Source organism: Channa argus, unplaced genomic scaffold, assembly GCF_033026475.1.
Source record: "Channa argus isolate prfri unplaced genomic scaffold, Channa argus male v1.0 Contig066, whole genome shotgun sequence".
Classification (NCBI taxonomy): domain Eukaryota; kingdom Metazoa; phylum Chordata; class Actinopteri; order Anabantiformes; family Channidae; genus Channa; species Channa argus.
In genome coordinates this window covers 75,738-88,909 of record NW_027125285.1, presented here as the reverse complement: position 1 = coordinate 88,909, position 13,172 = coordinate 75,738, and the positions used below count along the sequence as shown (strand labels likewise).

Sequence of the window (13,172 nt, the reverse complement as noted above, 5' to 3'; positions counted from 1 at the left end):
CCATCTCTCTAGATTTTCCTCCACCAGCTCCCTGTTCTCACTACAAATCACAATGTCATCTGCAACATCATAGTCCACGGAGATTCCAGTCTAACCTCATCTGTCAGCAACATTTTTCCAGGCGTGTTTAAGCAAAGTCCCACTCTGTTTCAGCAATCACTTTTAGATCAGCTGCAACTATTTAGCCGTTTGTTTTCTGCATCTTCCTCCAGACAGTAAGTCTTAGGCATGGAATAAATTGGGTAATTGACGCGTGGTCAGAAATTACTGCCAGGAGTGCCCGAGGTGCATTCTCGTAAGAATGTTGCGGCAGCATTATCTCAGCAGCACAATGGTATATGGTAGAGAAGGATTATGCAATAGTGTTGCCATGTCTTTTGCTTTGTGCAACAAAAGACAATCACGAGTTGTTAAAGTTTTCAACGTTGTTCAATACAAATATGTCTAAATCATTAGCAACATGCAGATAAAATTAATGTCAGGAGTGGGATTTGAACCCACGCCTCCACTGGAGACCAGAAGTCCCTTTGGGGAAGGAGTTCTTCCTTGAGTCTGGCGCCTTAGACCGCTCGGCCATCCTGACAGCTGTTGGTGGGCGCCGACTCTTTAGGACAGTGGAACTAAGTCATTAGGTTGTTATTCTCTAATTCAATCAACATACTCAAGGTGTTCTTGAGGAAAGTCTCAATTTGTTGCAATACTCACCTTTGTCTCAGCTGGAAAGGGCCGTCAGCCGGGACTTTGCGCAACTTATGACAGTGTAATGAAGCGAGTGAAGCTCTTGTTTGATAGTTTAGTGGGTTTCAGTTGGAGTGTTGGTTAGATGATCGATATTGTTTGGCAAACCGTTTGTACGGGTGGCCATGTCTGGCTGCAGTTGCAGCTGGATTTTTTGAATTGCTACTTTTTCAAAAACCTCAGCATCCATCGTAGGGCTTGCAGCCTTTTGTTACGCTTATGCACAGTTTGAGAAAGCTGATTGGAAACATGGTTACGTGTATAAACGACAACAAAATTGCGGTACTCCGAGTGGTATCTAGTCGGGTAAAGTCGGTTTCCATATCCCAATTTGTGAAATCAGCTGCCCTGACAAAGCCGACTGTAATTTGGCTACTTTACTGTGTGTAATTGCAGGAAGTGACTTTCATTTTCAGCTGTACAAGAAATAAAGGTTTTGTGCAGTTTTAGCATTGGTCCCAGATCTTATCCAGTGCGGCCGTATTAAACCACCACGCATAACGTGGGGCTCGAACCCACGACCCTGAGATTAAAAGTCTCATGCTCTACCGCCTGAGCTAGCCGGGCCGCTAATAGGACACCTGAAAAGACCCTTTGACCCTCAATAAAGCAACATATTTCCAGGCGTCTTTGAGCAAAGTCCCACTTTGTTTCAGCAATCGCTCTTACATCAGCTGCAACTATGTAGCCGTTTGTTTTCTGCAACTTGGAGTATATTGCTTTGAACTAACCGTTTGTCCTCATTATTGATCCTGTCCATCCTCGTTACTCCCAAAGAGAACCTCAACATCTTAAGCTCTGCTACCTCCAGCTCTGCCTCCTGTGTTTTCTTCAGTGCCGCTGTGTCTAAGCCGAACAACATCGCTGGTCTCACCACCCTCGGTGTTCCCTATGAAAGTCCCCCAGTGACTTTCATTTTCAGCTGTACAAGAAATCAAGTTATTCTGCAGTTTTAGTGTTGGTCCCAGATCTTCTCCAGTGTGGCCATAATCAAAAGAGACCCCGCCCAACGTGGGGCTCGATCCCACTACCCTGAAATTAAGAGTCTCATGCTCTACCGACTGAGCTAGCCGGGCCGCTAATAGGACACCTGAAAAGACCCTTTGACCCTCAATAAAGCAACATTTTTCCAGGCGTGTTTAAGCAAAGTCCCACTCTGTTTCAGCAATCACTATTAGATCAGCTGCAACTATTTAGCCGTTTGTTTTCTGCATCTTCCTCTAGACAGTAAGTCTTAGGCTTGGAATAAATTGCTTCGAACTAATCGTTTGCATGCACATCATGGCCACCTCACTTGACGTGAGTTGATGTGGAGGGTCAGTTGTGCGCGTGGTCAGAAATTACTGGCAGGAGTGCCCGAGGTGCATTCTCGTAAGAATGTTGCGGCAGCATTATCTCAGCAGCACAACGGTATATGGTAGAGAAGGATTATGCAATAGTGTTGCCATGTCTTTTGCTTTGTGCAACAAAAGACAATCATGAGTTGTTAAAGTTTTCAAAGTTGTTCAATACAAATATGTCTAAATCATTAGCAACATGCAGATAAAATAAATGTCAGGAGTGGGATTTGAACCCACGCCTCCACTGGAGACCAGAAGTCCCTTTGGGGAAGGAGTTCTTCCTTGAGTCTGGCGCCTTAGACCGCTCGGCCATCCTGACAGCTGTTGGTGGGCGCCGACTCTTTAGGACAGTGGAACTAAGTCATTAGGTTGTTATTCTCTAATTCAATCAACATACTCAAGGTGTTCTTGAGGAAAGTCTCAATTTGTTGCAATACTCACCTTTGTCTCAGCCGGAAAGGGCCTTCAGTCGGGACTTTGCGCAACTTATGACAGTGTAATGAAGTGAGTGAAGCTCTTGTTTGATAGTTTAGTGGGTTTCAGTTGGAGTGTTGGTTAGATGATCGATATTGTTTGGCAAACCGTTTGTACGGGTGGCCATGTCTGGCTGCAGTTGCAGCTGGATTTTCTACTGTGTGTAATTGCAGGAAGTGACTTTCATTTTCAGCTGTACAAGAAATCAAGCTTTTGTGCCGTTTTAGTGTTGGTCCCAGATCTTATCCAGTGTGGCCGTATTAAAAGCACCACGCCCAACGTGGGGCTCGAACCCACGACCCTGAGATTAAAAGTCTCATGCTCTACCGCCTGAGCTAGCCGGGCCTCAAAGAGGACCCTGAAAAGACCCTTTGACCTTCAATGAAGCAACATATTTCCAGGCGTCTTTGACCAACGTCCCACTTTGTTTCAGCAATCGCTCTTAGATCAGCTGCAACTATTTAGCCGTTTGTTTTCTGCAACTTCCTCCAGACAGTAAGTCTTAGGCTTGGAGTATATTGCTTTGAACTAACCGTTTGTCCTCATTACTGATCCTGTCTATCCTCGTTACTCCCAAAGAGAACCTCAACATCTTAAGCTCTGCTACCTCCAGCTCTGCCTCCTGTGTTTTCTTCAGTGCCGCTGTCTCTAAGCCGAACAACATCGCTGGTCTCACCACCGTCTTGAGACGGTGGCTTCCTTTCATTCTCGCTGACACTCTTTTATCACACAACACACCAGACACTTTTGTCCACCCGTTCCAACCTGATTGCAGTGGCCTCTTCACCTCTTTTCCACACTCTCCGTTGCTCTGAACCGTTGACCCTAAGTACTTAAAGTCCTGCACCTTTTTCACCTTTGCCCCCTGTAACCTCACCGTTCCACCTGGGTCCCTCTCATTGACACAGATCTCAGTTTTCCAGAGCAGACCTCCATCTCTCTAGATTTTCCTCCACCAGCTCCCTGTTCTCACTACAAATCACAATGTCATCTGCAACATCATAGTCCACGGAGATTCCAGTCTAACCTCATCTGTCAGCAACATTTTTCCAGGCGTGTTTAAGCAAAGTCCCACTCTGTTTCAGCAATCACTTTTAGATCAGCTGCAACTATTTAGCCGTTTGTTTTCTGCATCTTCCTCCAGACAGTAAGTCTTAGGCATGGAATAAATTGGGTAATTGACGCGTGGTCAGAAATTACTGCCAGGAGTGCCCGAGGTGCATTCTCGTAAGAATGTTGCGGCAGCATTATCTCAGCAGCACAATGGTATATGGTAGAGAAGGATTATGCAATAGTGTTGCCATGTCTTTTGCTTTGTGCAACAAAAGACAATCACGAGTTGTTAAAGTTTTCAACGTTGTTCAATACAAATATGTCTAAATCATTAGCAACATGCAGATAAAATTAATGTCAGGAGTGGGATTTGAACCCACGCCTCCACTGGAGACCAGAAGTCCCTTTGGGGAAGGAGTTCTTCCTTGAGTCTGGCGCCTTAGACCGCTCGGCCATCCTGACAGCTGTTGGTGGGCGCCGACTCTTTAGGACAGTGGAACTAAGTCATTAGGTTGTTATTCTCTAATTCAATCAACATACTCAAGGTGTTCTTGAGGAAAGTCTCAATTTGTTGCAATACTCACCTTTGTCTCAGCTGGAAAGGGCCGTCAGCCGGGACTTTGCGCAACTTATGACAGTGTAATGAAGCGAGTGAAGCTCTTGTTTGATAGTTTAGTGGGTTTCAGTTGGAGTGTTGGTTAGATGATCGATATTGTTTGGCAAACCGTTTGTACGGGTGGCCATGTCTGGCTGCAGTTGCAGCTGGATTTTTTGAATTGCTACTTTTTCAAAAACCTCAGCATCCATCGTAGGGCTTGCAGCCTTTTGTTACGCTTATGCACAGTTTGAGAAAGCTGATTGGAAACATGGTTACGTGTATAAACGACAACAAAATTGCGGTACTCCGAGTGGTATCTAGTCGGGTAAAGTCGGTTTCCATATCCCAATTTGTGAAATCAGCTGCCCTGACAAAGCCGACTGTAATTTGGCTACTTTACTGTGTGTAATTGCAGGAAGTGACTTTCATTTTCAGCTGTACAAGAAATAAAGGTTTTGTGCAGTTTTAGCATTGGTCCCAGATCTTATCCAGTGCGGCCGTATTAAACCACCACGCATAACGTGGGGCTCGAACCCACGACCCTGAGATTAAAAGTCTCATGCTCTACCGCCTGAGCTAGCCGGGCCGCTAATAGGACACCTGAAAAGACCCTTTGACCCTCAATAAAGCAACATATTTCCAGGCGTCTTTGAGCAAAGTCCCACTTTGTTTCAGCAATCGCTCTTACATCAGCTGCAACTATGTAGCCGTTTGTTTTCTGCAACTTCCTCCAGACAGTAAGTCTTAGGCTTGGAGTATATTGCTTTGAACTAACCGTTTGTCCTCATTATTGATCCTGTCCATCCTCGTTACTCCCAAAGAGAACCTCAACATCTTAAGCTCTGCTACCTCCAGCTCTGCCTCCTGTGTTTTCTTCAGTGCCGCTGTGTCTAAGCCGAACAACATCGCTGGTCTCACCACCCTCAGTGTTCCCTATGAAAGTCCCCCAGTGACTTTCATTTTCAGCTGTACAAGAAATCAAGTTATTCTGCAGTTTTAGTGTTGGTCCCAGATCTTCTCCAGTGTGGCCATAATCAAAAGAGACCCCGCCCAACGTGGGGCTCGATCCCACTACCCTGAAATTAAGAGTCTCATGCTCTACCGACTGAGCTAGCCGGGCCGCTAATAGGACACCTGAAAAGACCCTTTGACCCTCAATAAAGCAACATTTTTCCAGGCGTGTTTAAGCAAAGTCCCACTCTGTTTCAGCAATCACTATTAGATCAGCTGCAACTATTTAGCCGTTTGTTTTCTGCATCTTCCTCCAGACAGTAAGTCTTAGGCTTGGAATAAATTGCTTCGAACTAATCGTTTGCATGCACATCATGGCCACCTCACTTGACGTGAGTTGATGTGGAGGGTCAGTTGTGCGCGTGGTCAGAAATTACTGGCAGGAGTGCCCGAGGTGCATTCTCGTAAGAATGTTGCGGCAGCATTATCTCAGCAGCACAACGGTATATGGTAGAGAAGGATTATGCAATAGTGTTGCCATGTCTTTTGCTTTGTGCAACAAAAGACAATCATGAGTTGTTAAAGTTTTCAAAGTTGTTCAATACAAATATGTCTAAATCATTAGCAACATGCAGATAAAATAAATGTCAGGAGTGGGATTTGAACCCACGCCTCCACTGGAGACCAGAAGTCCCTTTGGGGAAGGAGTTCTTCCTTGAGTCTGGCGCCTTAGACCGCTCGGCCATCCTGACAGCTGTTGGTGGGCGCCGACTCTTTAGGACAGTGGAACTAAGTCATTAGGTTGTTATTCTCTAATTCAATCAACATACTCAAGGTGTTCTTGAGGAAAGTCTCAATTTGTTGCAATACTCACCTTTGTCTCAGCCGGAAAGGGCCTTCAGTCGGGACTTTGCGCAACTTATGACAGTGTAATGAAGTGAGTGAAGCTCTTGTTTGATAGTTTAGTGGGTTTCAGTTGGAGTGTTGGTTAGATGATCGATATTGTTTGGCAAACCGTTTGTACGGGTGGCCATGTCTGGCTGCAGTTGCAGCTGGATTTTCTACTGTGTGTAATTGCAGGAAGTGACTTTCATTTTCAGCTGTACAAGAAATCAAGCTTTTGTGCCGTTTTAGTGTTGGTCCCAGATCTTATCCAGTGTGGCCGTATTAAAAGCACCACGCCCAACGTGGGGCTCGAACCCACGACCCTGAGATTAAAAGTCTCATGCTCTACCGCCTGAGCTAGCCGGGCCTCAAAGAGGACCCTGAAAAGACCCTTTGACCTTCAATGAAGCAACATATTTCCAGGCGTCTTTGACCAACGTCCCACTTTGTTTCAGCAATCGCTCTTAGATCAGCTGCAACTATTTAGCCGTTTGTTTTCTGCAACTTCCTCCAGACAGTAAGTCTTAGGCTTGGAGTATATTGCTTTGAACTAACCGTTTGTCCTCATTACTGATCCTGTCTATCCTCGTTACTCCCAAAGAGAACCTCAACATCTTAAGCTCTGCTACCTCCAGCTCTGCCTCCTGTGTTTTCTTCAGTGCCGCTGTCTCTAAGCCGAACAACATCGCTGGTCTCACCACCGTCTTGAGACGGTGGCTTCCTTTCATTCTCGCTGACACTCTTTTATCACACAACACACCAGACACTTTTGTCCACCCGTTCCAACCTGATTGCAGTGGCCTCTTCACCTCTTTTCCACACTCTCCGTTGCTCTGAACCGTTGACCCTAAGTACTTAAAGTCCTGCACCTTCTTCACCTTTGCCCCCTGTAACCTCACCGTTCCACCTGGGTCCCTCTCATTGACACAGATCTCAGTTTTCCAGAGCAGACCTCCATCTCTCTAGATTTTCCTCCACCAGCTCCCTGTTCTCACTACAAATCACAATGTCATCTGCAACATCATAGTCCACGGAGATTCCAGTCTAACCTCATCTGTCAGCAACATTTTTCCAGGCGTGTTTAAGCAAAGTCCCACTCTGTTTCAGCAATCACTTTTAGATCAGCTGCAACTATTTAGCCGTTTGTTTTCTGCATCTTCCTCCAGACAGTAAGTCTTAGGCATGGAATAAATTGGGTAATTGACGCGTGGTCAGAAATTACTGCCAGGAGTGCCCGAGGTGCATTCTCGTAAGAATGTTGCGGCAGCATTATCTCAGCAGCACAATGGTATATGGTAGAGAAGGATTATGCAATAGTGTTGCCATGTCTTTTGCTTTGTGCAACAAAAGACAATCACGAGTTGTTAAAGTTTTCAACGTTGTTCAATACAAATATGTCTAAATCATTAGCAACATGCAGATAAAATTAATGTCAGGAGTGGGATTTGAACCCACGCCTCCACTGGAGACCAGAAGTCCCTTTGGGGAAGGAGTTCTTCCTTGAGTCTGGCGCCTTAGACCGCTCGGCCATCCTGACAGCTGTTGGTGGGCGCCGACTCTTTAGGACAGTGGAACTAAGTCATTAGGTTGTTATTCTCTAATTCAATCAACATACTCAAGGTGTTCTTGAGGAAAGTCTCAATTTGTTGCAATACTCACCTTTGTCTCAGCTGGAAAGGGCCGTCAGTCGGGACTTTGCGCATCTTATGACAGTGTAATGAGGCGAGTGAAGCTCTTGTTTGATAGTTTAGTGGGTTTCAGTTGGAGTGTTGGTTAGATGACACAGTTTGAGAAAGCTGATTGGAAACATGGTTACGTGTATAAACGACAACAAAATTGCGGTACTCCGACTGGTATCTAGTCGGGTAAAGTCATTTTCCATATCCCAATTTGTGAAATCAGCTCCCCTGTGAAAGCCGACTGTAATTTGGCTACTTTACTGTGTGTAATTGCAGGAAGTGACTTTCATTTTCAGCTGTACAAGAAATCAAGGTTTTGTGCCGTTTTAGTGTTGGTCCCAGATCTTATCCAGTGTGGCCGTATTAAAAGCACCACGCCCAACGTGGGGCTCTAACCAACGACCCTGAGATTAAAAGTCTCATGCTCTACCGCCTGAGCTAGCCGGGCCGCTAATAGGACACCTGAAAAGACCCTTTGACCCTCAATAAAGCAACATATTTCCAGGCGTCTTTGAGCAAAGTCCCACTTTGTTTCAGCAATCGCTCTTACATCAGCTGCAACTATGTAGCCGTTTGTTTTCTGCAACTTCCTCCAGACAGTAAGTCTTAGGCTTGGAGTATATTGCTTTGAACTAACCGTTTGTCCTCATTATTGATCCTGTCCATCCTCGTTACTCCCAAAGAGAACCTCAACATCTTAAGCTCTGCTACCTCCAGCTCTGCCTCCTGTGTTTTCTTCAGTGCCGCTGTGTCTAAGCCGAACAACATCGCTGGTCTCACCACCCTCGGTGTTCCCTATGAAAGTCCCCCAGTGACTTTCATTTTCAGCTGTACAAGAAATCAAGTTATTCTGCAGTTTTAGTGTTGGTCCCAGATCTTCTCCAGTGTGGCCATAATCAAAAGAGACCCCGCCCAACGTGGGGCTCGATCCCACTACCCTGAAATTAAGAGTCTCATGCTCTACCGACTGAGCTAGCCGGGCCACTAATAGGACACCTGAAAAGACCCTTTGACCCTCAATAAAGCAACATTTTTCCAGGCGTGTTTAAGCAAAGTCCCACTCTGTTTCAGCAATCACTATTAGATCAGCTGCAACTATTTAGCCGTTTGTTTTCTGCATCTTCCTCCAGACAGTAAGTCTTAGGCTTGGAATAAATTGCTTCGAACTAATCGTTTGCATGCACATCATGGCCACCTCACTTGACGTGAGTTGATGTGGAGGGTCAGTTGTGCGCGTGGTCAGAAATTTCTGGCAGGAGTGCCCGAGGTGCATTCTCGTAAGAATGTTGCGGCAGCATTATCTCAGCAGCACAACGGTATATGGTAGAGAAGGATTATGCAATAGTGTTGCCATGTCTTTTGCTTTGTGCAACAAAAGACAATCACGAGTTGTTAAAGTTTTCAAAGTTGTTCAATACAAATATGTCTAAATCATTAGCAACATGCAGATAAAATAAATGTCAGGAGTGGGATTTGAACCCACGCCTCCACTGGAGACCAGAAGTCCCTTTGGGGAAGGAGTTCTTCCTTGAGTCTGGCGCCTTAGACCGCTCGGCCATCCTGACAGCTGTTGGTGGGCGCCGACTCTTTAGGACAGTGGAACTAAGTCATTAGGTTGTTATTCTCTAATTCAATCAACATACTCAAGGTGTTCTTGAGGAAAGTCTCAATTTGTTGCAATACTCACCTTTGTCTCAGCCGGAAAGGGCCTTCAGTCGGGACTTTGCGCAACTTATGACAGTGTAATGAAGTGAGTGAAGCTCTTGTTTGATAGTTTAGTGGGTTTCAGTTGGAGTGTTGGTTAGATGATCGATATTGTTTGGCAAAACGTTTGTACGGGTATCCAAGTCTGGCTGCAGTTTCAGCTGGATTTTCTGAATTGCTACTTTTTCGAAAACCTCAGCATCCATCGTAGGGCTTGCAGCCTTTTGTTACGCTTATGCACAGTTTGAGAAAGCTGATTGGAAACATGGTTACGTGTATAAACGACAACAAAATTGCGGTACTCCGACTGGTATCTAGTCGGGTAAAGTCATTTTCCATATCCCAATTTGTGAAATCAGCTCCCCTGTGAAAGCCGACTGTAATTTGGCTACTTTACTGTGTGTAATTGCAGGAAGTGACTTTCATTTTCAGCTGTACAAGAAATCAAGGTTTTGTGCCGTTTTAGTGTTGGTCCCAGATCTTATCCAGTGTGGCCGTATTAAAAGCACCACGCCCAACGTGGGGCTCTAACCAACGACCCTGAGATTAAAAGTCTCATGCTCTACCGCCTGAGCTAGCCGGGCCTCAAAGAGGACCCTGAAAAGACCCTTTGACCTTCAATGAAGCAACATATTTCCAGGCGTCTTTGACCAACGTCCCACTTTGTTTCAGCAATCGCTCTTAGATCAGCTGCAACTATTTAGCCGTTTGTTTTCTGCAACTTCCTCCAGACAGTAAGTCTTAGGTTTGGTGTATATTGCTTTGAACTAACCTCAACATCTAAATCTCTGCTACCTCCAGCTCTCCCTCCTGTGTTTTCTTCAGTGCCGCTGTCTCTAAGCCGAACAACATCGCTGGTCTCACCACCGTCTTGAGACGGTGGCTTCCTTTCATTCTCGCTCACACTCTTTTATCACACAACACACCTGACACTTTTGTCCACCCGTTCCAACCTGATTGCAGTGGCCTCTTCACCTCTTTTCCACACTCTCCGTTGCTCTGAACCGTTGACCCTAAGTACTTAAAGTCCTGCACCTTTTTCACCTTTGCCCCCTGTAACCTCACCGTTCCACCTGGGTCCCTCTCATTGACACACATCTCAGTTTTCCAGAGCAGACCTCCATCTCTCTAGATTTTCCTCCACCAGCTCCCTGTTCTCACTACAAATCACAATGTCATCCGCAAACATCATAGTCCACGGAGATTCCAGTCTAACCTCATCTGTCAGCCTGTCCGCCACCAGAGCAAGGAAGAAGGGGCTCAGAGCCGATCCTTGATGCAGACCCACCGCCACCTTGAACTCCTCTGTCACACCTACAGCACACCTCACCGCGGTCTTACAGCTTTCATACATGTCCTCCATCACTCTAACATACTTCTCTGCCACTCCAGAATTCCTCATACAATACCACAGCTCCTCTCTCGGCACCCTGTCATACGCTTTCTCTAAGTCTACGAAGACACAATGCAACTCCCCATGACCTTCTCTGTATTTCTCCATCGGCATCCTCAAAGCAAATACTTCATCTGTTGGACTCTTTCTAGGCATGAAACCATATTGCTCACCTCTGCCCTTAGCCTAGCTTCCACTACTATTTCCCACAACTTCATTGTGTGGCTCATCAACTTTATTCCTCTGTAGTTGCCACAGCTCTGCTCATCTCCCTCGTTCTTAAAAATGGACACCAGTACACTTCTCCTCCAGTCCTCGGCCCTCCTCTCACTCTCCAAGATCTTGTTAAACAAACTAGTCAGAAACTCTACTGCCACCTCTCCTAGACACTTTCATACCTCCACAGGTATGTCATCAGGACCCGCTGCCTTTCCACTCTTCATCCTCTTCAACGTCCTCCTCACTTCACTCTTACTAATTTTGGCTACTTCCTGCTCCACACCAGTCACCTCTTCTACTCTTTGTTCCCTTTCATTTTCCTCATTGATTAACTCTTAAAAAGTTCTCGTTCCATCTTCCCATCACAATCCTGGCACCTGTCAATTTATTTCCATCCTTATCGTTAATCACCCTAACCTGCTGCACATCCTTCCCATCTCTGTCTCTTAGTCTGGCCAACCTGAACAAATCCACCTCTCCTTCTTTAGTGTCCAACCTAGCATACAAGTCCTCATATGCTCTTTGCCACCTCTACCTTCCCCTTACGCTGCATCTCCCTGTACTCTTGTCGACTCTCTTCAGTCCTCGCAGTGTCCCACTTCTTCTTAGCTAACCTTTTTCTCTGTATACACTCCTGAAGTTCCTCGTTCTGCCGCCAAATCACCTTGTCCACTTTTCTCTTTCCAGATGACACACCGAGTACCCTCGGTGTTCCCTATGAAAGTCCCCCAGTGACTTTCATTTTCAGCTGTACAAGAAATCAAGTTGTTCTGCAGTTTTAGTGTTGGTCCCAGATCTTCTCCAGTGTGGCCATAATCAAAAGAGACCCCGCCCAACGTGGGGCTCGAACCCACGACCCTGAGATTAAGAGTCTCATGCTCTACCGACTGAGCTAGCCGGGCCGCTAAAAGGACACCTGAAAAGACCCTTTGACCCTCAATAAAGTAACATTTTTCCAGGCGTGTTTAAGCAAAGTCCCACTCTGTTTCAGCAATCACTTTTAGATCAGCTGCAACTATTTAGCCATTTGTTTTCTGCATCTTCCTCCAGACAGTAAGTCTTAGGCTTGGAATACATTGCTTCGAACTAATCGTTTGCATGCACATCATGGCCACCTCACTTGACGTGAGTTGATGTGGAGGGTCAGTTGTGCGCGTGGTCAGAAATTACTGCCAGGAGTGCCCGAGGTGCATTCTCGTAAGAATGTTGCGGCAGCATTATCTCAGCAGCACAATGGTATATGGTAGAGAAGGATTATGCAATAGTGTTGCCATGTCTTTTGCTTTGTGCAACAAAAGACAATCACGAGTTGTTAAAGTTTTCAAAGTTGTTCAATACAAACTTGTCTAAATCATTAGCAACATGAAGAGAAAAGTAATGTCAGGAGTGGGATTTGAACCCACACCTCCATTGAGTCTGGCGCCTTAGACCGCTCGGCAATCCTGACAGCTGTTGGTGGGCGCCGACTCTTTAGGACAGTGGAACTAAGTCATTAGGTTGTTATTCTCTAATTCAATCAACATACTCAAGGTGTTCTTGAGGAAAGTCTCAATTTGTTGCAATACTCACCTTTGTCTCAGCTGGAAAGGGCCGTCAGCCGGGACTTTGCGCAACTTATGACAGTGTAATGAAGTGAGTGAAGCTCTTGTTTGATAGTTTAGTGGGTTTCAGTTGGAGTGTTGGTTAGATGATCGATATTGTTTGGCAAACCGTTTGTACGGGTGGCCATGTCTGGCTGCAGTTGCAGCTGGATTTTTTGAATTGCTACTTTTTCAAAAACCTCAGCATCCATCGTAGGGCTTGCAGCCTTTTGTTACGCTTATGCACAGTTTGAGAAAGCTGATTGGAAACATGGTTACGTGTATAAACGACAACAAAATTGCGGTACTCCGAGTGGTATCTAGTCGGGTAAAGTCGGTTTCCATATCCCAATTTGTGAAATCAGCTGCCCTGACAAAGCCGACTGTAATTTGGCTACTTTACTGTGTGTAATTGCAGGAAGTGACTTTCATTTTCAGCTGTACAAGAAATAAAGGTTTTGTGCAGTTTTAGCATTGGTCCCAGATCTTATCCAGTGCGGCCGTATTAAACCACCACGCATAACGTGGGGCTCGAACCCACGACCCTGAGATTAAAAG

General features: G+C 45.6%; 12 non-coding genes across 12 annotated transcripts; all 12 read right to left on the bottom strand.

The window, feature by feature from the left end:
• Window positions 1-476: 476 nt before the first annotated feature.
• Window positions 477-583, bottom strand: trnal-caa (transfer RNA leucine (anticodon CAA)). The gene is made up of 2 exons: window positions 546-583; window positions 477-521 (listed from the first exon to the last, which is right to left on the bottom strand). It is a non-coding gene; the product is annotated as a tRNA-Leu (tRNA).
• Window positions 584-1,741: 1,158 nt separating this feature from the next.
• trnak-cuu (transfer RNA lysine (anticodon CUU)) lies at window positions 1,742-1,814 on the bottom strand. Its single transcript has one exon. It is a non-coding gene; the product is annotated as a tRNA-Lys (tRNA).
• Window positions 1,815-2,290: 476 nt separating this feature from the next.
• trnal-caa (transfer RNA leucine (anticodon CAA)) lies at window positions 2,291-2,397 on the bottom strand. Its single transcript has 2 exons — window positions 2,360-2,397; window positions 2,291-2,335 (listed from the first exon to the last, which is right to left on the bottom strand). It is a non-coding gene; the product is annotated as a tRNA-Leu (tRNA).
• Window positions 2,398-2,824: 427 nt separating this feature from the next.
• Window positions 2,825-2,897, bottom strand: trnak-uuu (transfer RNA lysine (anticodon UUU)). Its single transcript has one exon. It is a non-coding gene; the product is annotated as a tRNA-Lys (tRNA).
• A 1,063-nt stretch (window positions 2,898-3,960) lies between these two features.
• On the bottom strand, window positions 3,961-4,067 carry trnal-caa (transfer RNA leucine (anticodon CAA)). The gene is made up of 2 exons: window positions 4,030-4,067; window positions 3,961-4,005 (listed from the first exon to the last, which is right to left on the bottom strand). It is a non-coding gene; the product is annotated as a tRNA-Leu (tRNA).
• Window positions 4,068-5,250: 1,183 nt separating this feature from the next.
• Window positions 5,251-5,323, bottom strand: trnak-cuu (transfer RNA lysine (anticodon CUU)). The gene has a single exon. It is a non-coding gene; the product is annotated as a tRNA-Lys (tRNA).
• Window positions 5,324-5,799: 476 nt separating this feature from the next.
• trnal-caa (transfer RNA leucine (anticodon CAA)) lies at window positions 5,800-5,906 on the bottom strand. The gene is made up of 2 exons: window positions 5,869-5,906; window positions 5,800-5,844 (listed from the first exon to the last, which is right to left on the bottom strand). It is a non-coding gene; the product is annotated as a tRNA-Leu (tRNA).
• Window positions 5,907-6,333: 427 nt separating this feature from the next.
• trnak-uuu (transfer RNA lysine (anticodon UUU)) lies at window positions 6,334-6,406 on the bottom strand. The gene has a single exon. It is a non-coding gene; the product is annotated as a tRNA-Lys (tRNA).
• Window positions 6,407-7,469: 1,063 nt separating this feature from the next.
• Window positions 7,470-7,576, bottom strand: trnal-caa (transfer RNA leucine (anticodon CAA)). The gene is made up of 2 exons: window positions 7,539-7,576; window positions 7,470-7,514 (listed from the first exon to the last, which is right to left on the bottom strand). It is a non-coding gene; the product is annotated as a tRNA-Leu (tRNA).
• Window positions 7,577-8,627: 1,051 nt separating this feature from the next.
• On the bottom strand, window positions 8,628-8,700 carry trnak-cuu (transfer RNA lysine (anticodon CUU)). Its single transcript has one exon. It is a non-coding gene; the product is annotated as a tRNA-Lys (tRNA).
• Window positions 8,701-9,176: 476 nt separating this feature from the next.
• Window positions 9,177-9,283, bottom strand: trnal-caa (transfer RNA leucine (anticodon CAA)). The gene is made up of 2 exons: window positions 9,246-9,283; window positions 9,177-9,221 (listed from the first exon to the last, which is right to left on the bottom strand). It is a non-coding gene; the product is annotated as a tRNA-Leu (tRNA).
• A 2,580-nt stretch (window positions 9,284-11,863) lies between these two features.
• Window positions 11,864-11,936, bottom strand: trnak-cuu (transfer RNA lysine (anticodon CUU)). The gene has a single exon. It is a non-coding gene; the product is annotated as a tRNA-Lys (tRNA).
• Window positions 11,937-13,172: the final 1,236 nt, after the last annotated feature.